Here is a 15,712-nt window from a genome sequence, read left to right on the forward strand (position 1 = left end):
CAGAACCACACATTAGGTAAAAACTGACTTAAAATATGAAATTGTTTTAAATGCACCAGATACATAGTTCCTTACTTTCCTTATTTAACTGAGGATTGGATTTGCCTGTTTGAAGTCTCAGCAGATGTTACATGTTACAGTGAATTGTGAATTGGTGGAAGTGATCTTGCAGTTATGGCTTCTGTGATTAAGACGACTACTGGTTGCTTGGCACGTACCTGCAGCGAACGGCGGCAACTGTAGTTCAGGAAACTCGTCGTCACCGCTGACATCTTCCTGCTGCTGTAGATTTCGGTCGTCTGATGGAACCGCCATTGATCTACACAGGTACGGAACTACATTATTTCAGTATACTTCCGAAACACACACACACACACACACACACACACACACACACACACACACACACGAGAATACATATACTGGAAATCTTTTGATTAACACTTACCACCACAATGTCGTGTTAACTAGGAAACGAATGTTTTATGTTTAAAGCTGATTTTTATTATGTTACTAGCAAATGACAAAACATATAGTTGCTTTCGTATCCTTACTTTTACAACTTTACATTCGGCTGGATGGACAGTTTCAGACATCTATAACATGTGCAACCGATAACGTTAAAGTTAATTAACATAAATTAAAAATTTCCGTCTACGTAGTTTATTCAAATTGGCAGAAGGAAAAAACATATGAAGGTGAAGAGCATAATATTCTTGTACTTCATAACATCAAAAATCTGATAAGAGAGGTCAAAAATGGCAGGTGTGTGTGTGTGTGTGTGTGTGTGTGTGTGTGTGTGTGTGTGTGTGTGTGTGTGTTAGCGCTATAGTCACGTACAAAGACAACTCTCTGAACAGCAACGGCTGTCGATTCCATAACTTCTCCTACAACTGATTCGAAGAGTTCAAGTTAACCACAAATGCTGTAAGAAACTTTAGTACGGAATAGGCGTAGTAAATAAGCTAAAATACAGCAAAGTCCAAAGATATAAACCAACGTTTTGTTCCCATGTAAGAAAAATTAACGGAGGTCCAATTCTGAAAACTGCTCGTGAACTGGAACTGTGAAAAAACAACTTGCTTAAGGACGCTCGATACTAGACAAACTTCAGTATGAAGTTTGCATATCTGAGTGGTGTCTGTTCTATCGGACAGAGAGCGTGACTGCTCCACGACGGTTTCTTCAGTGCGGGATGCACTAATAGCCTATAGTCCGAAATCGTACAAGAATCAGTTTGCAAGGACGAAGTTAATGGACGGAGGACGCTGCATTGTAGCGTTCGATAGGTTGAGAATTTGAGTCTGACGGAAAGCGTGCCCGCATGGCCGACGTCCTTAACGCAAAAAATCCAGAGAAGCGAAGGATCCCGGTTAGAGTCCCGGTTGAGCAAAAATTTTCAAATTCCACCACTGCATTACCACAACGCCCTGTGCGGCTCGACGTCACGATTTCCCCGACATCGTTTCCCTTTACTTCCCCACATTATATTTCATATAATTAGAAGTACGAGGTATTGGTAATAACAGTTTGAAAATGAGTGACCGTTTTCAGTATTTAATAAACATCAGAAGTCTTTTATGCTAACATCCATCGCAACTTCGAGCTCAAAGGAAAGGGCAGTTACTTACCGGCTGATAATAAACCTGCTGTCGCCGACGAACTTCGGAACAGAAGTGACTTACTTTGTCGCGCCTCTCTAATACAACCGAGCAACATTCACGCCCTCTGAGGGAAGACGGCGCTAACATTTAGCAAAGATAACGGGTGGGGCTCGTGCCTAAAGGACCCCACACATGCACCGACCGATCGACCGACCCACCGGCAAATTGGACGTGTGTAGACTTTTTCACCGACCGACCGACGAACTTTTCTTGCCGGCGTGCCGGGCGGGCAGGACTACACGACAGCCAACTCCACCACCATTCCCTCCAAGAAATTGTGCCATATATAGCGCTGTTGTGCCAACCGACTGACGTCTTTTGTCGACACGCGTAGGATTAAATGCTGTTCTAGTATTCATAACAGAGTATGAAGCGGTCGAAACTTTAAGGATAGAGTTACTGGAGAAATCTAAAGACTGCATATGTTTGTGGGACACGGCGTGCGAAGAGTATAGCAATACACTCGTAGCTGCTAGAAATGAAGCACTTTTTTCATTTTTTAACGAACGCGTAGTGGTTTCGTGTGTCACGACCTCCTCTATTTCTCTTTTTATGTTTTATTCCCGTTACTTATAGGAAATGATATCTAAAAATTGATATATCGACAGTGAATGGGCATTAATTCATCAAATACATTCGTTTCATTGTTGCGTCAAATAGATCCAGCCTATATCTATGTCCTCTACTATGAAGAGCGAAGATTTTTTTTACAGTTCTAACACATTTCTTATGTGTCTTTTGTTGTATTTAGTAGATTATGTGAACCACCATCATGTGTAATTATTTGTTCTTTGAACATAAAATGAGTTTCTTAACCCTTAATAAATAAATTAATAACGGCTATATGAATGTATTTTGTTTTATTTAGTTTGCTTAACCATGACGTATTTCCTCAGTCAACTTTTAAATCATGTTGCAAATTACAAGGATTCATTTTAATTAATAATTATGGGGATACAACAGTAGTGAATTTTAGGTCCTCTTAACTTCTACCATTGGCTAGAAATCGTAATGTAGCTCGCAGCCTCTTCTGGCAGCTTATAGCCTCTCTCATGGCTGTATCCTTTTTCGTTAAGACTAGTTTGACGATGTTCAGCAGCTTCGGAATGCATGATTCATCCTTTCTTAGATAGTAACAAAAATCTTCGGCTCCCAACTGTTTAAGAGAACGTGGGTGAAATTGTTTCCTGCAATTGCCACTTCTGTGCCTACGGCTTTTTCTCGGGGTCTTTTGGCCTTGTTGCTTCAAAGACAATAAAGGCAAAACCCCGTTTTTCTCTCTGTGTGAAATGGAGCGAGATATCATGGCACATAATTCAATGATCTTAAGCTAAACAAATCACAAAAACAGGGCGCCCCTGTAATAAGCCACGAAATTGGTCGGGCGATAAACTGGTGCGTTTGTAGGGGCGTTATAGATACATGTATCGCGAGACTCAAATTCAAGGAAGAACGGACTTTGTTTCTCTTGGGGGTCACATCAAGCCTATTACCTCAGCCTTTGAAACAGTGACTGTTTTACGAAGTTATACTGCTGCAGGGCACAGCTATCTATGAGAGTAATGATCTAAATTATAAAGGAATGCATCAGTTACGTACGTGTGTAGGATGGTATTTACACACAGCTGTGCGTGTTGGTATTCAGCCTCTATTCCTGCAGTCGCTTTCTATGATCTCACTGCAACCAGAGACCAGAAAAAGAGCTCGTAAAATTTCATATGTTCGTGTTATAGGCTAGCTTTCTGTGTATCTGCTTACAGGTAATGTGCTGCCTTCAACGCACAGAAATTCACAATTCGCGAACGCACGCAGGCGCACACCATTCACAGTCACAATGTTTGTTTACATAAAAGCATAGCACAGTACAAACATACCCACAAAAGACGTAACTGCTGCAGGGCGTTGTTTAAATCTTTATAGACACAATTACAGGGTTTCCAAAAACATCGTTTATGATGGATGAAATTAATTTATGCGTGATTAGTGAAGATTTGTGGAAATCTGTTAGCCAATGCGCCGGCCGCGGTGGCCGAGCGGTTCTAGGCGCTTCAGTCCGGAACCGCGCGACTACTACGGTTGCAGGTTCGAATCCTGCCTCGGGCATGGATGTGTGTGATTTCCTTACGATAGTTAGGTTTAAGTAGTTCTAAGTTCTAGGGGACTGATGACCACAGCAGTTAAGTCCCATAGTCGTCAGAGCCATTTGCACCATTTTTTTTTTTCTTTAAAGATGACGAGTTTGGATCAACGCCATCTGCAGATTAACCACAAACTCCTGTATTTGCAGAAATTCCATCAACTCAAAACTTTCACTTGAGGAAGAGTCTTGAGTCCGTGAGCTGTGTACAGAATGCAACTGCGTATTCAAGTTTTTTCTTCTAGTGACTGTTTGGAGCTGTTGGATTTTATGCGGTTGTCCAGTTTCTTCGGTACTGTCGAGACATTGGTGACTCAAAACGCGCAATGTCTAAAGACAAATAAAAATACAATACCGATAATGTCTTTCCTATTTATAACTAAGAAAAAGATCATTGTGTGCGACTAAAAGCAATTTTTCTGCTCTTATAAAAATGAACTCGTTCTTTGTTCTTAAATACAGGGTGTCCCAGGAGCAATGATTAATATTCAGGGATATGACAGGAAGAATCATTCTAAGCAAGAAAACGTAAACAAGGCCTCTAAAATGCATACCTTAAGAGCTTCCAGCACTTCATTTTCGATACTGTGAACAAATCTCCTCTCCTGCAAGTTCTTTGCTTTCCATATTTTGGGAGGAGATAGTGTGCTCAAAAATGCATATCCTAAGAGCGATGAGCACTTGTTCAATAGAAGACATGTATTTCATAGTTGGGAAGATTAACAAGGGCTCTTAGCTCTTAATGTGTGCGATTTAGAGCCCAAGTTACTAGAGTTTTTTTCTTGTCTTGGTCCATACTACTACATCTCAAAATATGGAAAGCAAATAGAGTAGAATGCAATAGAAGAGATTTGTTTCACAGTGTCAGAGATGTAGTGCTCATAGCTCTAAGATATGCATTTTAGACCCCATGTTTACTAGACTTGTTTCCTTAGAATGATCTTTCCTACCATATCTTTGGATACTGACTATTCATCCAATATACAATAAACCTTTGCATTCCCACAATTTTATTACGTGCATAACTTACAATAAGTGGATTTATATTAGTGATGGGATGATACGAGTTTTAATTTCACACGATTCCGAAGTAATAAATTGTAAACAATAATTTGGCAAGTTTTTCAATTGAACGATACTATTTCCACAGAGACGTACAGCAAGATTTGAGATATTTGAAATTCATAATAGCTTATTCCTCTTTCCACGGATCATACGTCGGATAATTCGTAATGATTTGGTAGTTGGTAATATGTTACAAAATTGACGAGCTCTGCAGCAAAAGACAGATGCCGGTCTAGAGTGCCAATCCAAATTTCATTTGTAGCGTGTAATCAAGACAGCTAAACCCAATGAAGGTAATGTAACAAAGTCGATATAACTGATGTACGTCAGCTCTGCATTGGATTGTACTGGCCTTCCAGACGATTTAATTTTACGCCGAGATGCGCTCAGTTGCTGTAGGTCGTATGGCGGCATAGTTAACTGTGTGCATCTGCAGCTGAATTAAATCTGTTCACAAGACTTCAGCAAACAGTGATACCTGTCATTGTACAGCTACAGCGATAATTATTATTTTTTTAACTGCGAACACACTACTCATTTTCTGTGTTTCTGTGGATCCTGTATTGTACTACCTGAAAATTCTTAACAGTTCAATTTTATGCTAGCTTTTTGGCATTTCCCCTTAAAGATTGGACGCGAGTTCCCATTTTGAGTCATAACGAGAAATGTCTTGCCTCTGCCTCGCCCTGTGTGCTGTACATTCAACAGTTGCAAGTTTATTACCTGGTTCTTTTAGATGTTTTTCCCAAAAATTTACCACATTTTATATACTGTCTTCGGTCTGACTTGAGGCAAAATATCGAAAATAATCCTAGTTATACAAAATTCGAACCATCATATAGGCTTAGTTCTAACCAACCCAAGAGCTTAAAGTGTTTTTATTTTGCACTTGGACTCCGTAAAATAAGGTCTGCCCACGAAAGATGGCTTAAAATAGTTGCATAGTGTGGGATCCTTGTCAGATCGAACTTACGGGAGACATTTGCGAATACAAATAAGGGCATCACGAATTTTTGCCTAGCAAGAGAGATTAGCGGAAGAACTGAGAATTTTTTGCTGCCAGACTCTTTAAAAAATAAAGACCTAGCGAAATTCAAATTGGAACAAATTATAAACCGTTTTCCTCGCCGATAGGTGCTAATATTGTTTCAGCTCACTAGACCATGTTAGTAAAATTAATTAATAACATCTAGTACAGAAACATTAAGTAGTCGTTCCTACCTGTCTCTATTCGTGACTGGAAGGTTGCTATGCGACAAAATTAGGCTAAAAATACTCTCTGCCACAAACTTTATAGCTATTGGATTATTTTAAATGTTAGTTGGTGGTCCAGTTTGGTATACTCTTCATCCGCCCATTCGATTCGACAACACGGCTCGAAATAGTGTTCCATTGTGAAGTTCCGAAGCGTATAGTGAACATGTAGAGTGAGGTCTGAAATGATCAAGTTTTTAATATCTTTGAATGTGTTACACCGAGAATATAAAAGTCCTTATATTCCCGCGGTGATTCGAATATTTTGGAAGTTAAAATAATGACCATGCAACGTCAAAGATGCGACTGGTCAAACCTGACGGGTTGTACTAGTATCGCTATTCCCGCACAATATTAGTGCGCTAATACGAATGTGATATTACATGCTGTTCGAAATCATCCCTGTAATATGGGGAAGTAATAGACAGACTCTTAAGAGACAGCAAGAGACGTTGATTTAAATTAAGATTCTTCATCCCTGCTGTTTCTAAGGTTTCTGCTATCCATAAGTTGTCGTCTTCGCGGGAGATGGATCACATGAAGAGCTATGTGTAGAGGAGACGTTCGCTGCCAGGCTTCACACAGTTTGCTTACATGAACTTTGTTTAGCTTGAAGTAAACCAAGTACTTAGTTAAACACTGTTACTATTGGCTTCACGAAACTTGTTTATTTCAACTAATTACTAATGTTTTTAACATGTGACTTCTCAGAATAACGTTTTTTGCAAATACGCCTAACGGAAAATGCACGTGAGATTGTACGATTTTTTGTTTTTTTCACTTGTCTGAGCCTTCCTAAGCATGCTGTAAGTACTTGTACTTAGAATGTAATTCCGTTCCTGATGTGACATTGGCCTTATACTATTTCTACCTACGCTTTATAATTTGTCTTTTGTGTAAATGTGCCACAGTTATCTGATGATGATTACTCGAAACGCGTCATAAATAAAGTTTTTAACTATCAAGACGTTTCCATGATAATACTACATGCCAAGTATGGATGGTCGCATATCTTACAAATTGGATGACTTCTTCAGTCAGATCGAATCATATTAGTATTAGCTTGAGAGAAATGTTGTTAATTTCCGAGAGTTTTTTGTCACTGTTAGAAATAACAGTTCAGGCTTTGATGAGGTAATTTCAGATACTTAACAATATTAAATCCTAAGTTTTTCTGTATCTTTCAATCCTACCCATTAATAGGACGGTCTCCACAGAAATTGGATCTTTTCAACCTAATCTCAGCATCTGTAGAGTAGCACAGAGGTGCTAAGACTATTTGGGAAAGCAGTAATGTGTCAAAGACTTTCTGGCCCTAATGACGATCCGCCCATGCTTCTATGTCACTTGTGTATGGTAAATTCATCAATATCACAATGTAGCCAACATCACGATGTATCATGTGCCAAGATCCCTCCCCCACCCCCACCCCTACCGCTGCCACACCTCTAGCGCAACTGTTTTATTTTTATTTTTTTTTTTTTTGGTCATCAGTCTACTGACTGATTTGATGCGGCCCGCCACGAATTCCTTTCCTGTGCTAATCTCTTCATCTCAGAGTAGCACTTGCAACCTACGTCCTCAATTATTTGCTTGTCGTATTCCAATCTCTGTCTTCCTCTACAGTTTTTGTCCTCTACAGCTCCCTCTAGTACCATGGAAGTCATTCCCTCATGTCTTAGCAGATGTCCTATCATCCTGTCCCTTCTCATTATCAGTGTTTTCCACATATTCCTTTCCTCTCCGTTTCAGCGTAGAACCTCCTCATTCCTTACCTTATCAGTCCACCTAATTTTCAACAGTCGTCTATAGCACCACATCTCAAATGCTTCGATTCTCTTCTTTTCCGGTTTTCCCACAGTCCATGTTTCACTACCATACAATGCTGTACTCCAGACGTACATCCGCAGAAATTTCTTCCTCAAATTAAGGCCGGTATTTGATATTAGTAGACTTCTCTTGGCCAGAAATGCCTTTTTTGCCATAGCGAGTCTGCTTTTGATGTCCTCCTTGCTCCGTCCGTCATTGGTTATTTTACTGCCTAGGTAGCAGAATTCCTTAACTTCATTGACTTCGTGACCATCAATCCTAATGTTAAGTTTCTCGCTGTTCTCATTTCTACTACTTCTCATTACCTTCGTCTTTCTCCGATTTACTCTCAAACCATACTGTGTACTCATTAGACTGTTCATTCCGTTCAGCAGATCATTTAATTCTTCTTCACTTTCACTCAGGATAGCAATGTCATCAGCGAATCGTATCATTGATATCCTTTCACCTTGTATTTTAATTCCACTCCTGAACCTTTCTATTATTTCCATCATTGCTTCCTCGATGTACAGATTGAAGAGTAGGGGCGAAAGGCTACAGCCTTGTCTTACACCCTTCTTAATACGAGCACCTCGTTCTTGGTCGTCCACTCTTATTATTCCCTCTTGGTTGTTTTACATATTGTATATGACCCGTCTCCCCCTATAGCTTACCCCTACTTTTTCCAGAATCTCGAACAGCTTGCACCATTTTATATTGTCGAACGCTTTTTCCAGGTCGACAAATCCTATGAAAGTGTCTTGATTTTTCTTTAGCCTTGCTTCCATTATTAGCCGTAACATAAGAATTGCCTCTCTCGTCCCTTTACTTTTCGTAAAGCCAAACTGATCGTCACCTAGCGCATTCTCAATTTTCTTTTCCATTCTTCTGTATATTATTCTTGTAAGCAGCTTCGATGCATGAGCTGTTAAGCTGATTGTGCGATAATTTTCGCACTTGTCAGCTCTTGCCGTCTTCGGAATTGTGTGGATGATGCTTTTCCGAAAGTCAGATGGTATGTCGCCAGACTCATATATTCTACACACCAACGTGAATAGTCGTTTTGTTGCCACTTCCCCCAATTATTTTAGAAATCCTGATGGAATGTTATCTATCCCTTCTGCCTTATTTGACCGTAAGTCCTCCAAAGCTCTTTTAAATTCCGATTCTAATACTGAATCATCTATCTCTTATAAATCGACTCCTGTTTCTTCTTCTATCACATCAGACAAATCTTCACCCTCATAGAGGCTTTCAATGTATTCTTTCCACCTATCTGCTCTCTCCTCTGCATTTAACAGTGGAATTCCCGTTGCACTCTTAAACTCTTAATGTTACCACCGTTGGTTTTAATGTCGCAGCCCGCATCTCGTGGTCGTGCGGTAGCGTTCTCGCTTCCCACGCCCGGGTTCCCGGGTTCGATTCCCGGCGGGGTCAGGGATTTTCTCTGCCTCGTGATGGCTGGGTGTCGTGTGCTGTCATTAGGTTAGTTAGGTTTAAGTAGTTCTAAGGTCTAGGGGACTGATGACCATAGATGTTAAGTCCCATAGTGCTCAGAGCCAGTTGAACCATTTTTAATGTCGCCAAAGGTTGTTTTGACTTTCCTGTATGCTGAGTCTGTCCTTCCGACAATCATATCTTTTTCGATGTCTTCACATTTTTCCTGCAGCCATTTCGTCTTAGCTTCCCTGCACTTCCTATTTATTTCATTCCTCAGCGACTTGTATTTCTGTATTCCTGATTTTCCCGGAACATGTTTGAACTTCCTCCTTATGGTTTCTTCGCAGCTACCTTCTTTGTACCTATGTTTTCCTTCCCAACTTCTGTGATGGCCCTTTTTAGAGATGTCCATTCTTCTTCAACTGTACTGCCTACTGCGCTATTCCTTATTACTGTATCTATAGCGTTAGAGAACTTCAAACGTATCACGTCATTCCTTAGTACTTCCGTATCCCACTTCTTTGCGTATTGATTCTTCCTGACTAATGTCTTGAACTTCAGCCTACTCTTCATCACTACTATATTGTGATCTGAGTCTATATCTGCTCCTTGGTACGCCTTACAATCCAGTATCTGATTGGAATCTCTGTCTGACCATGATGTAATCTAACTGAAATCTTCCCGTATCTCCCGGCCTTCTCCAAGTATACCTCCTCCTCTTGTGATTCTTGAACAGGGTATTCGCTATTACTAGCTGAAACTTGTTACAAAACTCAATTAGTCTTTCTCCTCTTTCAGTCCTTGTCCCAAGCCCCTACTCTCCTGTAACCTTTTCTTCTACTCCTTCCCCTACAACTGTATTCCAGTCGTCCATGACTATTAGATTTTCGTCCCCCTTTACATACTGCATTACCCTTTCAATATCCTCATACACTTTCTCTATCTGTTCATCTTCAGCTTGCGACGTCGGCATGTATACCTGAACTATCGTTGTCGGTGTTGGTCTGCTGTCGATTCTGATTAGAATAACCCGGTCACTGAACTGTTCACAGTAACACACCCTCTGCCCTACCTTCCTATTCATAACGAATCCTACACCTGTTATACCGTTTTCTGCTGCTGTTTATATTACCCGATACTTATCTGACCAGAAATCCTTGACTTCCTTCCACTTCACTTCACTGATCCCTACTATATCTAGATGGAGCCTTTGCATTTCTCTTTTCAGATTTTCTAGTTTCCCTACAACGTTCAAGCTTCTGACATTCCACGCCCCGACTCGTAGAAAGTTATCCTTTCGTTGATTATTCAATCTTTTCCTCATGGTAACCTCCCCCTTGGCAGTCCCCTCCCGGAGATCCGAATGGGGGACTATTCCGGAATCTTTTGCCAATGGAGAGATCATCATAATACTTCTTCAATTACAGGCCACATGTCCTGTGGATACACGTTACGTGTCTTTAATGCAGTGGTTTCCATTGCCTTCTGCATCCTCATGTTGGCAGAATGAGGCTGACTTCTTATGCCGGAAGTCTTCGGGCGCCAATGCTGATTATTTATCAAAATTTAGGCAGTGGCAGTGATCGAACCCGGGACCGAAGACGTTTTGATTATGAATCAAAGACGCTACCCCTACACCACGGGTCTACACTGTATGACACAAAAATGACAAGAAAATAATGGTCACCCATCTAGTGCGACCATTACAGCACCAAGTTTGCCGCCTCGATAGCTCAGTAGTCAGCGTGGCGGAATGCTGTGCAAAAGGGCCCGGGTTCCATTCCCGACTGGGTCGGAGAGGTTCTCCGCTCTGGAACTGGGTGTTGTGTTGCCTTCATCATCATATCATCCCCATCGACGCGCAAGTTGCCGAAGTGGCGTCAACTAAGAAGACTTGCACCAGGCGACCGGTCTACCCGACGGGAGGCCCTCGCCACACGACATTTCATTTCGTTTCAGCACCAAATTCAAGGTCACCTACCCTCACTGATCTTGATCAGCAGGATTACTAGTGGAAAATCAAATTCGTTTGCCCTCCCACCTACTATCTGCATTATCTCACTAGTCCAATTGTGTGTTTGTGGCCACACCGTAGTGAAGGGATGATCACGAAGTACAATCAGATACCAGTCACTACCTCCAAACAATAAGAAGCTACAGTAAAGCGGTCTTCTCTTCCCACTCCTCTTGGCGAATTGTGTGAAAGGATGTTGTACGACTTAAAAGTGGCGGCAGATATTACGTTAATTACCTTAATTAATGATCCAAAATGGACACCTACAATTTTCATCTCTTAATTAGCACAATTAGCAGCAACGGATGGTGCTTTTTCTGTAGACACTCCGACATATCACCACCTGCTAATCCATAATTGTGAAAATGTTGCCAGTGTAGAAGATTTTGCACGAACTGATCTGTCGATTTGTAAGATGGCAAGAACTATGCCCCTTACATGAAGTCATTAAAGATAACCGAACTCACGTTGATGGAATGGTAGGGCTGAACAAAAATGACTGACAAGGCACAATGCATCTTGTAGAGGGTATAGTGTGTATGAAAACTTTGTGGAAACGCGTCGAATTACTGGAGGCTAGTTTATCCCAGGGAAGTATTCAGAGTTGACCACGGCTGGGTGGCGGCTGGGAAGAGGCGAAGGGTAGCGACAATAGGCAGCTTAGGGTGGCTCAAACTCTGAGAAAGCGGTAACGGGGTGCGGCCTCCAGCTGCCTTAAGATGAGTGACAGTGAGGGGATGGTTGACCCCATGCTGGTGTACCGGAAAGCAGATGGAGAACTTGTACACCTGTTGATAAATGTCAGTCGTCCCATTTTCAGTGAAACACGTGAGAAAGCCGCGCAAAGCTATGGTGGAGCAGTCAACAGAGGCCGAAATATGCGTGTTGGTGACTATAGAAACTTCACGCTGAATTCATGGTCCACAGAGTCTGAAGTAAATCAGGTAAAGAGCGACAGAATGAAATATGCCAGCCCCTGATGGGAACGTAGGACCAAGGAATTTGAAGTACTCTCCTAGGAGTCAGAATTTCGGAAAAATTGGTGTTTTATGCAGATTCTAACCTTGATGGGTGGCCTGAGAGGAGTTAAATAGCAAAAGTTGAGAGGAAGGGAAATTTTATGGGAATTTGTTCACTTCCCAGAGCAGGCATTTGTCAGCGCTGGGAAGCGACGCGTAATTAACGCAACTTGCACTGCAAATGGCATAAGTGATTTTGCTGGATGGGAAACCGAGGCGAAGAGCGGACTGGCAGAAGTCTCGGTAGAAGTCTTCCGTTCCCAGCTTGCCTAGAGTGCGGACGTGGCGCTCTTTACTCAGCTTGCCTGAGAGAAAGTGAGCATCTCTGCAGTTTAGGACTCAGCAAACGGAACGATTGAGCTTGGAGATAGAAAGTTTTCGTTCAGCTATGTACTGAGCAAGATAGCTAGGAAGGAATAGACGAGCCCAGCCTTGCAGCACCACGAGGCCGGCTGACATCCGCACAACGACGCCACCCCGCCACGCTGAATTCGGTGATATTGCGCCCGCTCCGGCCACTGATTAATTTGTTGGATCACGCCGGCAAAGTTTCCACGAGGGTTTCATGGGCCGTGTATTGTAGAATTCTCCTCGCACTTCGCATTACGCCTGGGTCAGTCGATAGGAATTAATTACGATTTATCGCGTTTTACTCCACGTAAACACAATTTATTCGCACTGCCTGTTAGGAGAGTCATGTACTGTGATGATTGAAGGTCGTGAGTTAAAATAAATTTGTGCAAATCGACTGCATCTGTTTTCAATCAAGTAGTTGAAATCCCAAGTCACTTTCTTAATTAATTTAATGTTCAACATTTGCATCTGGTGTTCAATAGCTGAATATAACATCAATGTGCACCCCTTTTTAATTAAAAGGAATCTATTCTGAATCAATTAATGTCAACACTGCCACCGCAGTTCAATCAGGAGTCACAGGGCCTTATTACTTTCTTTGCATTATCCTATATTGCGGCAGTTTTGCACTCTCTGTTGACAGGTGGGGTGTTACAGATTACGTCCCGTAAGTGTTTAGTGGACCTCATGTCTCACGATCTGGGTGGCCTAATTATTCTGCCGAATTGTCCAGAATGTTCTCCAAACCAGTAGCGAACAACTGTTGCCCAGTGACATAACACATGGTCATCCCCAAAAATTCCATCATTCTTCGGGAACATGAAGCCCATGAATGACTGCAAATGGTCTCCAAGTAGTCGAACGTAACCATCTCCAGTCAATGATCGGTCAGATGGACCAGAGAAGCCTCCATTCCATGCAAACACGGCCCACACCATTATGGAGCCACCATCGGATCGTCAAATTGGGTCCATGGTTTCATGGGATTTGCACCACACTGGAGCCCCACCATCAGTTCTTCCCAACTGAAATCGTGACTCGTCTGACCAGACCAAGGTTTTCCAGTCGTCTTGGGTCCAACCGATACAGTCACGGGCTTTTTAGCAAAGACACTCACGTCTGTTGTCTGCTCCTTAACCCCAAATTTCGCCGCACTGTCGTACTGGATGCGTTCGTCTAAGTCCCACATTTCTGCGGTTATTTTACGCAGTGTTGCCTGCCTGTTGGCGCTGACAACTCTAAACAAACACCACTGCTTTCGTTCGTTAAGTGAAAACCGTCGACCACTATGTTGTGCGTGAAGAGAGATAATGCTTGAAATTTGGTCTTTCGACACGCTCTTGACACTGTGGATCTCATGATACTGAATTCCTGAAATATTTCCGAAATGGAATGTCCCATGTTTCTAGCTCCAATTACCATCCGCGTTCAGAGTCTGTTAATTCATGCCGTGCGTCCATAATAAAGTGGGAAACTTTTTGACATGAATCACCCGGGTACACATGACAGGTGTGCAAATTCACTGGCCTTTTACACCTTGTGTACACGATACTACCGCCATGTTTATTATACACTCCTGGAAATTGAAATAAGAACACCGTGAATTCATTGTCCCAGGAAGGGGAAACTTTATTGACACATTCCTGGGGTCAGATACATCACATGATCACACTGACACAACCACAGGCACATAGACACAGGCAACAGAGCATGCACAATGTCGGCACTAGTACAGTGTATATCCACCTTTCGCAGCAATGCAGGCTGCTATTCTCCCATGGAGACGATCGTAGAGATGCTGGATGTAGTCCTGTGGAACGGCTTGCCATGCCATTTCCACCTGGCGCCTCAGTTGGACCAGCGTTCGTGCTGGACGTGCAGACCGCGTGAGACGACGCTTCATCCAGTCCCAAACATGCTCAATGGGGGACAGATCCGGAGATCTTGCTGGCCAGGGTAGTTGACTTACACCTTCTAGAGCACGTTGGGTGGCACGGGATACATGCGGACGTGCATTGTCCTGTTGGAACAGCAAGTTCCCTTGCCGGTCTAGGAATGGTAGAACGATGGGTTCGATGACGGTTTGGATGTACCGTGCACTATTCAGTGTCCCCTCGACGATCACCAGTGGTGTACGGCCAGTGTAGGAGATCGCTCCCCACACCATGATGCCGGGTGTTGGCCCTGTGTGCCTCGGTCGTATGCAGTCCTGATTGTGGCGCTCACCTGCACGGCGCCAAACACGCATACGACCATCATTGGCACCAAGGCAGAAGCGACTCTCATCGCTGAAGACGACACGTCTCCATTCGTCCCTCCATTCACGCCTGTCGCGACACCACTGGAGGCGGGCTGCACGATGTTGGGGCGTGAGCGGAAGACGGCCTAACGGTGTGCGGGACCGTAGCCCAGCTTCATGGAGTCGGTTGCGAATGGTCCTCGCCGATACCCCAGGAGCAACAGTGTCCCTAATTTGCTGGGAAGTGGCGGTGCGGTCCCCTACGGCACTGCGTAGGATCCTACGGTCTTGGCGTGCATCCGTGCGTCGCTGCGGTCCGGTCCCAGGTCGACGGGCACGTGCACCTTCCGCCGACCACTGGCGACAACATCGATGTACTGTGGAGACCTCACGCCCCACGTGTTGAGCAATTCGGCGGTACGTCCACCCGGCCTCCCGCATGCCCACTATACGCCCTCGCTCAAAGTCCGTCAACTGCACATACGGTTCACGTCCACGCTGTCGCGGCATGCTACCAGTGTTAAAGACTGCGATGGAGCTCCGTATGCCACGGCAAACTGGCAGACACTGACGGCGGCGGTGCACAAATGCTGCGCAGCTAGCGCCATTCGACGGCCAACACCGCGGTTCCTGGTGTGTCCGCTGTGCCGTGCGTGTGATCATTGCTTGTACAGCCCTCTCGCAGTGTCCGGAGCAAGTATGGTGGGTCTGACACAC

Source organism: Schistocerca nitens, chromosome 6 (genome assembly GCF_023898315.1).
Source record: "Schistocerca nitens isolate TAMUIC-IGC-003100 chromosome 6, iqSchNite1.1, whole genome shotgun sequence".
NCBI lineage: Eukaryota > Metazoa > Arthropoda > Insecta > Orthoptera > Acrididae > Schistocerca > Schistocerca nitens.